The sequence below is a fragment of the Hyperolius riggenbachi genome, chromosome 7, assembly GCF_040937935.1.
Source record: "Hyperolius riggenbachi isolate aHypRig1 chromosome 7, aHypRig1.pri, whole genome shotgun sequence".
NCBI lineage: Eukaryota > Metazoa > Chordata > Amphibia > Anura > Hyperoliidae > Hyperolius > Hyperolius riggenbachi.
Window position 1 is genome coordinate 118,146,331 of NC_090652.1, and position 11,834 is coordinate 118,158,164.

The 11,834-nt window shown below is 49.5% G+C and overlaps 1 protein-coding gene across 1 annotated transcript in view; it reads right to left on the reverse strand.

Moving 5' to 3' along the window:
• LOC137526102 (parvalbumin beta-like) overlaps window positions 1-11,834 on the reverse strand; it is a 235,394-nt gene extending 223,560 nt beyond the window's left edge. Inside the window, exon 1 of the mRNA XM_068247318.1 lies at window positions 11,668-11,834. The gene's annotated coding sequence lies outside the window, so the exon portion shown is untranslated. The remainder of the gene's footprint in view (window positions 1-11,667) is intronic.

Here is an 11,834-nt window from a genome sequence, read left to right on the forward strand (position 1 = left end):
CCATGCAGTCAGAAATGTAATACAGATAAGAGGTTCAATAAACAGGGACCGGAAACGCTAACCCATCACAGATGTTCACTGTTCATGTTACTTGGTTGGGGTCCGGGAGTGTTGCGTAGTCATTTCCAATCCAGGATTGATTCATTTTAATTTGAGTCAGACGGTCTGCATTTTCTGTGGAGAGGCGGATACGCCGATCTGTGACGATGCCTCCGGCAGCACTAAAACAGCGTTCCGACATAAAGCTGGCTGCCGGGCAAGCCAGCACCTCTATTGCGTACATTGCCAGTTCGTGCCAGGTGTGTAGCTTAGAGACCCAATAGTTGAAGGGTGCAGATGGATTGTTCAACACGGCTACGCCATCTGACATGTAGTCCTTGACCATCTTCTGCAGGCGAGCGGTGTTGTAGGTGGAACTGGGCGATTGCTGTTCTGTGGGCTGCTGCATGGGTGTCAGAAAATTTTGCCACTCCAAGGACACTGCCGATACCATTCCCTTGTGGGCACTAGCTGCAGCTTGCATTCTTTGTTCCCCTCCTTGTCCTGTGTTTGCGGAAGTTAGTCTGTCGGCGTGGAACTGGCTAGAGGAGGAGGATGTCAATCTCCTCTCTAATGTCTCCACAAGGGCCTGCTGGTATTCTTCCATTTTGACCTGTCTGACAGTTTCTCCAATGAGTTTGTCTTTGTACCGTGGATCCAGAAGGGTATAAACCCAGTAATCCACGTCGTCCGGAATTCGAACAACGCGCGGGTCGCGTTCGATGCAGTCTAGCATGAATTGAGCCATGTCTGCCACAGTCCTAACAGAATCCTCATCATGTTCTTCTGAGCTTGACGCACCCTCATCATCATCAGCAGCATCACGCTGTCGCCCACCTTCTTCCTCGTCTTCTTCTGCTGTCCATTCCCGCTGAATCATGGAAGTCCAACGTGCACCGCTCTGTCCCTCGGCAGTGGGGGCGTCCAAGTCCTGCTCCAACTCCAGCTGTTCCTCATCCTCTTCTTCAGCATAGCTGCCGGGAGGACCAGCGTTTCCTGAGGCAGATTGCCTGATGTTGGTATCATCATCACGCTGATCGTTGTCCTCTTGAGATTCCCCCACTTGCATCCTGACTGCAGCTTCCTTGATCTGCAGCATTGATTTTTTCAGCAAACACAGCAGTGGTATCGTAATGCTGACTGAAGAGTTGTCACCGCTCACAAGCAACGTGGATTGCTCAAAATTTTGGAGGACTTGGCAGAGGTCCAACATAGTGGCCCAATCAGATCCACAGAAGCTTGGTAGCTGCCCGGATGCGCCTCGGTACTGCGCCGTCATGTACTGGACCACTGCACTCTTCTGCTCGCAAAAGCGTGCTAGCATGTGCAGCGTTGAATTCCAGCGCGTGGGTACGTCACACACCAAGCGATGGTTCGGTAGATTGAACCGCTCCTGCATCTTGGTGAGTCTCTCCGAAGCGGTACTGGACTTTCGGAAATATTTGGCCACTCGTCGCACCTTCAGCAGAAGATCTGCCACGCCTGGGTATGTCCTCAGGAACCGTTGAACAACTAGGTTCATAACGTGTGCCAGGCAAGGGATGTGTCTCAGCTTAGCCAACTTTAAAGCGCGAATGAGATTGCTCCCATTGTCACACACAACCATGCCTGGTTTCAGGTCCAGCGGTGCCAGCCACAAATCGGTCTGTTCCTTGATTCCCTTCTAAATTTCTTCACCTGTGTGCTGCTTATCTCCAAGGCAGATCAGCTTCAGTAAGGCTTGCTGACGCATGGCAACAGCTGTGCTGCACTGCTTCCACGACCCTATTGCTGGGTTACCGATGCCGGATGAGGTACCGCTTTGAGAGGCGTTGGAGGAGAAGGAGTCAGAGTCGAGGTAGGTGCTGCTGTTATCTCTGAGCCTGAGGGACGCCGGTCCAGCAGTTTGCGGCGTGGGCAACACCCGCGCCGTAGCCAGTGAGGAGTCGCTGCCAGGCTCCACAAGGTTCACCCAGTGCGCCGTCAGGGAGATGTATCGACCCTGGCAAAAGGCACTCGTCCAGGTGTCTGTGGTGAGGTGAACCTTGCAGGCAACGGCATTTTTCAAGCTTCTGGTTATTTTGCTAACCACGTGCTCATGTAACGCTGGCACTGCAGACCGCGCAAAATAGTATCGGCTGGGAACCACGTAACGTGGGATGGCCAGCGCCATCATGCGCTTGAAGCTGTTTGTCTCCACCACGCGATATGGCAGCATTTCGGTGGCCACAAACTTTGCTATGCTGGCTGTTAGTGCCACGGCCCGGGGGTCATTTGCTGGCAATTTTCTCTTGCGCTCTAACATCTCCAGGACAGACAACTGAACCGTAGGATCGCACACCGAAGGACAGTTGGTTGTTGTTGTCGTGGTCGTTGAAGACTGGGAAACGTCAAGAGGACTGTTGCGGAAACTGACATCGTTGTCTACTACGGATGTTTGTGTACCACGTAATGGCTGGGCTGTTACTGAGGAGGGTCTGGTGAAAACGGAGGCAGTGTTGCTGGGGGCTGGAAGCGAGCCGCTACCCTGGCCTTGCGTGTTTGACCACAGAGTGCTATGTTTGGCTACCATGTGGCGGCGCATGCTGGTGGTGGAGAGGTTGTTGTTATTTTTCCCCCTGCTCAGTCGGGTCCTGCACACCTTGCAAATCACCATGGTAACATCCTCCCTGCAGTCGTCGAAGAAAGCCCATACTTTTGAGCTCCTGCTATGCTGGCGAGTTTCTTTCGTGCCTCTTTGGCGTCTCACTTCTACGGCTATGCCTGTTGTGTCCGAAATACCCCGCCCCCGCCTACTTTGTGGCACACGGCGAACTCTTGCAGCAGTGGGTTCTGCAGCAGACTCATCTGTACTGCTGCTATCCCGACAGCGAGGTTGTACTTGATAATCCGGGTCTGTGTCCACATCGTCCAAAACCTCCTCTTCCATCTCCTCATCTGTGACTGTGTGTGTGCAGTGGACTAGAGCTCCACAGAACACCCTCTGCGCACCTCACTCCCATGTCTTCAAGATGTTCTTGGTGGACCTCCTGCAATTCCAATTCCTGCGCACATTGCTCAGGGATTTGGGTGTCTTCATCCTCGCCTTGCATTTCAGTGCGTGGTGCATTTACCTCGCACAATGGTTGTGAATCCGGGCACAACATTTCTGGCTGTTCCATTGTTTGTGGGGTAGGAGTGGGAATAGCTCCTCCGAAGAGGCCATTGTGTCCGGAAATAATTGTTCGAACTGGTTATTCGGCCATTGTGTGCATGGTGTAGCTGCTGGTTGTGTCACCGTTGTGCCCACTGGCTCCTTGTAACTGGCAGAGGACCTCGTGCGTGACAACAAGGATGTGCTGGTGCTGCTGCTGCTTAACCTGCTGCTGGACGCTTGAGAGGTCATCCAATTCATTATCCGTTCCTGCTCTTGTGGATCAGTGAGGGTTGTTTGTCTGGCACACATGGGTGGTATTGAGTGGGTTTTCTTAGGTGCTCCACTGCGGCCTCTACGTGAACCGTCAGGGGAAACACCTCTTCCCTTGCCCCTCCCTCTTTCACTGGATTTCTTCATTATGGTTGTACTGATCCCAGCAGTACACGCACACTGACTGGCAGTACAGTGGCAATAGACAATGCTATATAGTATGTTATAAACTGGTGATGGACGGAAGTACTACTGATCCCAGCAGTACAGTGGCAATAGAAGACAATGCTATATACTATGTTATACACTAGTGATGGACGGAAGTACTACTGATCCCAGCAGTACAGTGGCAATAGAAGACAATGCTATATACTATATTATACACTGGTGATGGACGGAAGTACTACTGATCCCAGCAGTACAAGCTGACTGGCAGTACAGTGGCAATAGAAGACAATGCTATATACTATGTTATACACTGGTGATGGACGGAAGTACTACTGATCCCAGCAGTACAGTGGCAATAGAAGACAGTGCTATATACTATATTATACACTGGTGATGAACGGATGTACTACTGATCCCAGCAGTACAAGCTGACTGGCAGTACAGTGGCAATAGAAGACAGTGCTATATACTATGTTATACACTGGTGATGGACGGAAGTACTACTGATCCCAGCAGTACAGTGGCAATAGAAGACAGTGCTATATACTATGTTATACACTGGTGATGGACGGAAGTACTACTGATTCCAGCAGTACAGTGGCAATAGAAGACAGTGCTATATACTATGTTATACACTGGTGATGGACGGAAGTACTACTGATTCCAGCAGTACAGTGGCAATAGAAGACAGTGCTATATACTATGTTATACACTGGTGATGGACGGAAGTACTACTGATTCCAGCAGTACAGTGGCAATAGAAGACAGTGCTATATACTATGTTATACACTGGTGATGGACGGAAGTACTACTGATTCCAGCAGTACAGTGGCAATAGAAGACAGTGCTATATACTATGTTATACACTGGTGATGGACGGATGTACTACTGATCCCAGCAGTACACGCTGACTGGCAGTACAGTGGCAATAGAAGACAATGCTATATACTGGTGATGGACGGAAGTACTACTGATCCCAGCAGTAAACGCACGCTGAGCTGACTGGCACTACAGTGCAGTGGCAAATATAGTATAGGAGGCTGGGGGGCCCTGGCTAGCCTAGCTGGTGAGAGAGAGTCTAACCTGCCTGCCTACCCAAAGCTAAACCCAAACGCAAGTGGCGGAGAAATGACGCGGTTCGGGTATTTATTTACCCGAACCACGTGACCCGCTTGGCCAATCGCGGCGCGAGCCGCGTGTTCGTGCCCGAACCACGTCACCCGCTCGGCCAATCACAGCGCGAACCAAACGTTCGGGGAACGTTTGGTCATGCGCTGTCAGGCCGAACATACGTTCGACCGCATGGCTGAACACATGGCCGAACACCACGAGGTGTCCGGCAAAGCCCGAATCGAACTCGAACGGCCTGAAATCCGGGCGAACCCGAACAGTGGCGAACACTGTTCGCCCAACACTACCACCTCTCTTATATACAAAATGGGTGGGATAGCTGACATGCTCGGACTGACCCACCGAAACACCGATTTCTCCATCGGTGGGCCCCGGCCGCCCCGCCACCTGGGGGTCCCAGAGCTGAGAAGGAGGGGGCACATTGCAGGATGGCGGGAAATTGTGCACAGAGCAGCAGGGGGGGGGGGGGAAGCCTCCCTCCCTCTCTCACCTAGGGGCCCTCCCTTCCACGCTCCCCCCCCCCTCCAAAATTGCAGTCAGCCATCGGCAGCAGCGGGGAATAGCTTACCGGTATTAAATCCATAGCTCAGCGTGCCACTGGCTGGTCTGGTCTCCTGCACTGCACTGACCAATCACGCTCTCGCAGTATTTCCTGTGAGAGCGTGATTGGTCAGTGCAGTGCAGGAGACGGAGACCAGCAGCGGCACGCAGAGCTATCGATCTGATCATCCTGGTAAGTGATTCCCAGCTGCTGTCGCTGGCTGCAATTTTGGAGGGGGCGGGAGCGTGGGAGGGGGGCCCCTAGGTGAGGGAGGAGGGAGCCTTCCCCCCCTCCCCGCTGCTCTGTGCACAATTTCCCCCCTTCCTGCGCTGTGCCCCCCTCCTTCTCAGCTCTGGGGTCCCCACTAACTGGGGACCTGCCTTTGTGGGGATAACTGCCGCCAATCTGATTGTATTTTGTGGGGATATCTGCAGCCAATCTAATTGCATTTTGTGGGGATATCTGCCGCCAATCTGATTGTATTTTGTTAAGAAATCTGCCGCCAATCTGATTGCATTTTGTGGAGATATCTGCCGTCAATCTATTTGCATTTTGTGGGGATTTCTGCTGCCAATCTAATTGCAATTTGTGGGGATATCTGCCGCCAATCTGATAGCATTTTGTGGGGATATCTGCCGCCAATCTGATTGCATTTTGTGGGGATATCTGCTGCCAATCTATTTGCATTTTGTGGGGATAGCTGCTGTCAATCTAATTGCATTTTGTGGGGATATCTGCCACCAATCTGATTGTATTTTGTTGGAAAATCTGCCACCAATCTAATTGCATTTTGTGTGGATATCTGCCGCCAATCTATTTGCATTTTGTGGAGATATCTGTCGCCAATCTAATTGCATTTTGTGGGGATATCTGCTGCCAATCTGATTGCATTTTCTGAGCATATCTGCCGCCAATCTATTTGCATTTTGTGGGGATATCTGCTGCCAATCTAATTGCATTTTGTGTGGATATCTGCTGCCAATCTATTTGCATTTTGTGGAGATAACTGTTGCCAATCTAATTGCATTTTGTGGGGATATCTGCCTCCAATCTAATTGCATTTTGTGGGGATATCTGCCGCCCATGTGATTGTATTTTGTTGGGAAATCTGCCGCCAATCTGATTGCATTTTGTGGGGATATCTGCCGCCAATCTATTTGCATTTTGTGAGGATATCTGCTGCCACTCTAATTGCAATTTGTGGGGATATCTGCCGCCAATCTGATTGTATTTTGTGGGGAAATTTGGTGCCAATCTAATTGCATTTTGTGGGGATATCTGCCACCAATCTGTTAGCATTTTGTGGGGATATCTGCCGCCATTCTATTTGCATTTTGTGGGGATATCTGCTGCCAATCTAATTGCAATTTGTGGGGATATCTGCCACAAATCTAATTGTATTTTGTGGGGAAATCTGCCACCAATCAAATTGCATTTTGTGGGGATATCTGCCGCCAATCTAATTGCATTTTGTGGGGATATCTGCCGCCAATCTGATTGTATTTTGTGGGGAAATCTGCTGCCAATCTAATTGCATCTTGTGGGGAAATCTGCCGCCAATCTGATTGCATTTTGTCGGGAAATCTGCTGCTATTTGACTACTTGATGAATTATCATGAGGCATGTAACTACTTGATTATTTTATCTAAAATGTATCTGGTCAGACCTAATGTCCGTGAATAACACCGCTACTTATTTTGTGTTATTTTTTTATTTTATTTTAAAGTCTGCCCATGACTCATCATGACCACGCCCATGTTCCAGTGCGTGGTGCCACTCATTTATTTTTGCTGCGGCGCGCTGCAAGCAATTAGTGCATTGAATTGTGACAGAAGAACATGAATATATGTAAGAAGATGGGAGGAGGCCCGTAGATGAACTGAGATAGAAGTTAATCCAGCAGGTCAACTGAGGTAGATGGGTGGAGGCATTCAGGGGAAGTGACATAAGTGTATAAGACATAAGTAGCCGAGCAGGTCAAGTGAGGTAGATGTAAGGTGTCCAGCAGGTGAATTTACAAAAATGGGATGGGAATGATAATAGCAAGGGGGGAGAGGAGGAGGAGAGGGGGGCAGGCCCCAGGCTGAAACTTCCTTGGTGGGCCCTTAGGCTTCTTGCACACCAAGACGTTGTGTTAGGTGGCACGTTAAGGTCGCATAACGTGCACCTAACACAACGTATGGTGCTGCAAAAGCCGACGGTAGAGTGAGCCGCGTTAGGCTGCTCGATGCCCATAATATCTCCCAGAGTGGCGCTGATTGGCCAGCGGGACCACGTGATGCGGAGCGAGACACTCCGCATCACGTGGTCCCGCCGGCCAATCAGCGCCCGCCAGTGCAGTGAATATTAAGTAGCCATGTGCGCGGCTACTGTAGCTGGCTCTCCCCGCCTCCTCCGCCCCCCACTGCGCATGTGCAAACAGTCTAACGCGGCTATAGCCGCTCCAACGCCGTAGCATGCTGCACTTTGCACAGAACGTGCAGCGTTACATGTAACGCAACGTGGGCTGTGTGAACAGCCCACTTGTGTTACATTGCTGTGCGTTGGGGGAGCGTTACAGGCGCACTAACGTGCGCCTGTAACGTCTTGGTGTGCAAGCAGCCTTAGTGTCCCAGTCCGACCCTGAAAGCTGATGATAAGTAGCTAGGGAGCTGGTTGCTAACGTAGGATTGGTTGAGTTTTGTTAAGACTCTAATTGGTGCTGAAATTCCGATTTTCATGCAGAAATCCTGTTGTTTCCATTTTTAAGCTTCTGTCTAGGGTCTTCCTTCTGATTGGCTTAAAAAAATCTGCATTCTGACGGAATTCCGCATAGCAATTCCGGAATTACCGTTCAGCTCTATAGCAATTCCCGGAATTACCGCTTAACACTATAGCAATTCCGTTCCGATGCGACGGAACGGAATTGCCAACTTCCGATCAGAATTGCGGAAATCTGAATACCCCGGAATTTGATGAGCATCCCTATTTGTTTAGTTTATAGGGAATTAGAGTATTAAAACAAAACAAAAAAAGTATTTGGCTTGAGGAATGCCCTATAAACTATATGAAAGGAACACAATTATGAGTAAAAGTTTATCTCGGATCCACTTTAAGAGGTTGGGGGCCCTGTGGTGCCTCTTAGTCTAATAGCAATCAGTGCGTGTCGACTGGGGTGGGATGGATGGAGGGGCGCACTTTGGTGTCTCAGCCTTGGATGCTGGAGGACCTTGACCCGGCTCTGATAAAGTACCAAAAAGTAGGAAAAAATGTACAGTCAAAATTATTCTGAGTATGCAAGGGACTTAAAAGGCATTTTATCGACAAGTTGAAAAAAATATTACCTAGGAGAAAACTCAGGAGAAAAAGCTAATTGCATAAGTAAAAACAAGGAACACCAAGAGCCCCAATAGTGTAATATGTACTGGTAAATGGTTACTAGATAGAGTAAATATTAATACTCACAAACCAGGGTTACCATTAGGCAACCACTGTAAAGGCAGGTGGGGAGATTTTCCTGACCCCACTCAGGAATAAGAAGTCGCTCTCTGTAGATGTGAAAAAAGGGGTTTCAACCCTCCACCCAGGGTGGACTCAATATTATGCAGGAGAACAGAGGCGCCAAAAGGATAAATGGAAGCTAAATGAGCTTAAAAACCAAATTTTTGGTAAATAGAGGAGGTAGTGGTGGACTTACCTCCTCCAAGTAGACACACAATGACTGTAGTAAAGACAGTCAATATATTTTATTTATGAACTCCAAATATGCAACGCGTTTCGCAGGTTTGATCCCGCTTCATCAGGCAATAACAACAGAGCAATAGCCTATGTGGTCAGTAGAAGAGCCAGGCACCTCTGTGCACCTCTGACAGAGGTGCCTGGCTCTTCTACTGACCACATATGCTATTGCTCTGTTGTTATTGCCTGATGAAGCGGGATCAAACCTGCGAAACGCGTTGCATATTTGGAGTTCATAAATAAAATATATTGACCGTCTTTACTACAGTCGTTGTGTGTCTACTTGGAGGAGGTAAGTCCACCACTACCTCCTCTATTTACCAAAAATTTGGTTTTTAAGCTCATTTAGCTTCCTTTTATCCTTTTGGCGCCTCTGTTCTCCTGCCTAATTGCATAAGTGCCCCTGTATCTTATCTGTATCTGATTATAGTGTCTGAATCAAACAACTGTAACAAGCATGTGGCTAATCCAATCAAGTCAGAAACATCTGATCTGCATGCTTGTTCAGGGTCTATGGCTAAAAGCAGGGGTGCTTCTGGCCTTTTTGTCACTCCAGGCAAGAAGACCTGTGGCGCCCCCCCCCCCCCCCCCCCCCATTAAACTTGGTAAACTTGGCCCACCGCCCTCAGACTTGCCTCATCCTCAGCCTGCCATCCTCGCACTCGGCTCATGCTCAGCCTGTCACTCTCACACACAGATCATGCTCAGCCAGTCACTCTCACACCCAGCCCATCACACTCAGATCATGTTTAGCCTGTCACTCTCACACACAGAAAATGCTCAGCCTGTCACTCTCACACTCAGATCATGCTCAGCCTTTCACTCTCACACTCAGATCATGTTCAGCCTGTCACTCTCACACACAGATCATGCTCAGCCCGTCAACCTCACACTTAGCCCGTAACACTCAGCTCATGTTTAGCCGGTCACTCTCACACTCAGATCATGCTCAGCCTGTCACTCTCATACACAGATAATGCTCAGCCCGTCACCCTCACACTCAGCCCATCACACTCACACTCAGATCATGCTCAGCCTTTCACTCTCACACTCAGATCATGCTCAGCCTGTCACTCTCACAATCAGCCCGTAACTCTCACACTCAGATCATGCTCAGCCTTTCACTCTCACACTCAGATCATGTTCAGCCTGTCACTCTCACACACAGATCATGCTCAGCCCGTCAACCTCACACTTAGCCCGTCACACTCAGCTCATGTTTAGCCGGTCACTCTCACACTCAGATCATGCTCAGCCTGTCACTCTCATACACAGATCATGCTCAGCCCGTCACCCTCACACTCAGCCCCTCACACTCAGCTCATGTTTACCCGGTCGCTCTCACACACTCAGATCATGCTCAGCCTGTCATTCTTACACACAGATCATGCTCAGTCTGTCACTCTCACAATCAGCCCATCACTTTCACACACAGATCATGCTCAGCCCGTCACCCTCACACTCAGCCTGTCACCCTCACACTCAGCTCTTGCTCAGCTTGTCACACTCACCCTCATACTCAGCCTGTCACTCTCACACTCAGCCTCTCACCCTCACATGCAGTCTGTAACTCTCACCCAATCACCCTCACTACATGAAAATCATGCTCAGCCTGTTACCCTCACACTCAGCTCATGCTCAGCCTGTCACCCTCACACTCAGCCTGTCACCCTCACATGCAGTCTGTCACTCTCACCCAATCACCCTCACCGCATGACAATCACGCTCAGCCTGTCATCCTATCGCATTCACTCTCAGCCTGTCACACTCACCCTTAGCCACCCCCATTCCAGGACATGACCTGCAGTGGTCTTCCGGTTTTGCCCCACATATACGTACAAAAGTATGAAAATGAAACAAACCTAGCATTCTCCCCCATCTTCCAACACCAGCACTGACCAACACATACTAGATCAACACCCGCCAGACCTACTGCAAGGAGAAGTCCATACCGGAGAGGGTGGAGCTACACCATGAATTCCGTGACTGAGGGTGGAGCTAGCATCCTCACTGTTTTAGGGGCTGAACTACACAGACACAGTCCACTGACTGACAGAGGGAGGGGCTACAATGCACACCCATACTGGGGGTTAGGTGCTCTACCACTGATTGACAGCAACTGAGATGTAGTGCATTCCATTGTTGGGGAGGAGCCACACCTCTGACTGACAGCAGCAGAGACAGCCCACAAGTGTCGAGGGAGGAGCTAACGTTGCACAGTAACTCTTATGATTAATAAAAAGCAGAACTGAAGGTTGGTGCCCAGATTTTTCTTCTGTTGTAAGTACTGTGACTTCATAGAGCACGTATGAAGTCACAGTACTTACAACAGAATGAAAATCTGGGCACCAACCTTCAGTACTGCTTTTTATTAATCATAAGAGTCTCCATTCATAAACTATAGTCTACAGGAAAATGTCACATGATGCAGGCAGGTGGGTGTGGCTAGAGAGACACTCCTGAAGGTTTGTGCCTGGATTGTCTCTTCTATTGTAAATCTGGGATCCATGAGAGCTCAGCCTGCCTGCATAGAGTCTGGACATTACAGTGTGTGACTGATAACATCTTTGTTTGCTTTCACCCTGGCTGATTATCTGAGTGCCGATTCTCTACTCCACTTGTGTATCTCACAAGTTACACAGGCAGAACTGATTGCCAGAGTGCACAAACTAGAGCCAAAACTTACAGTGCCTCTGATTGCTGCCTCACACAGTTCTCTTCACTCCTCACACTGATGGCTTGTTTGTGAGTCTCCACCTCCTCTGCTCCAGGCTGCAGCTCAACCCCTCAGTCACCACTTCTCTGCTGCAAGTGTCATACTCGGGGCAGGGGGATGCAGGAAGCATGCTGCTC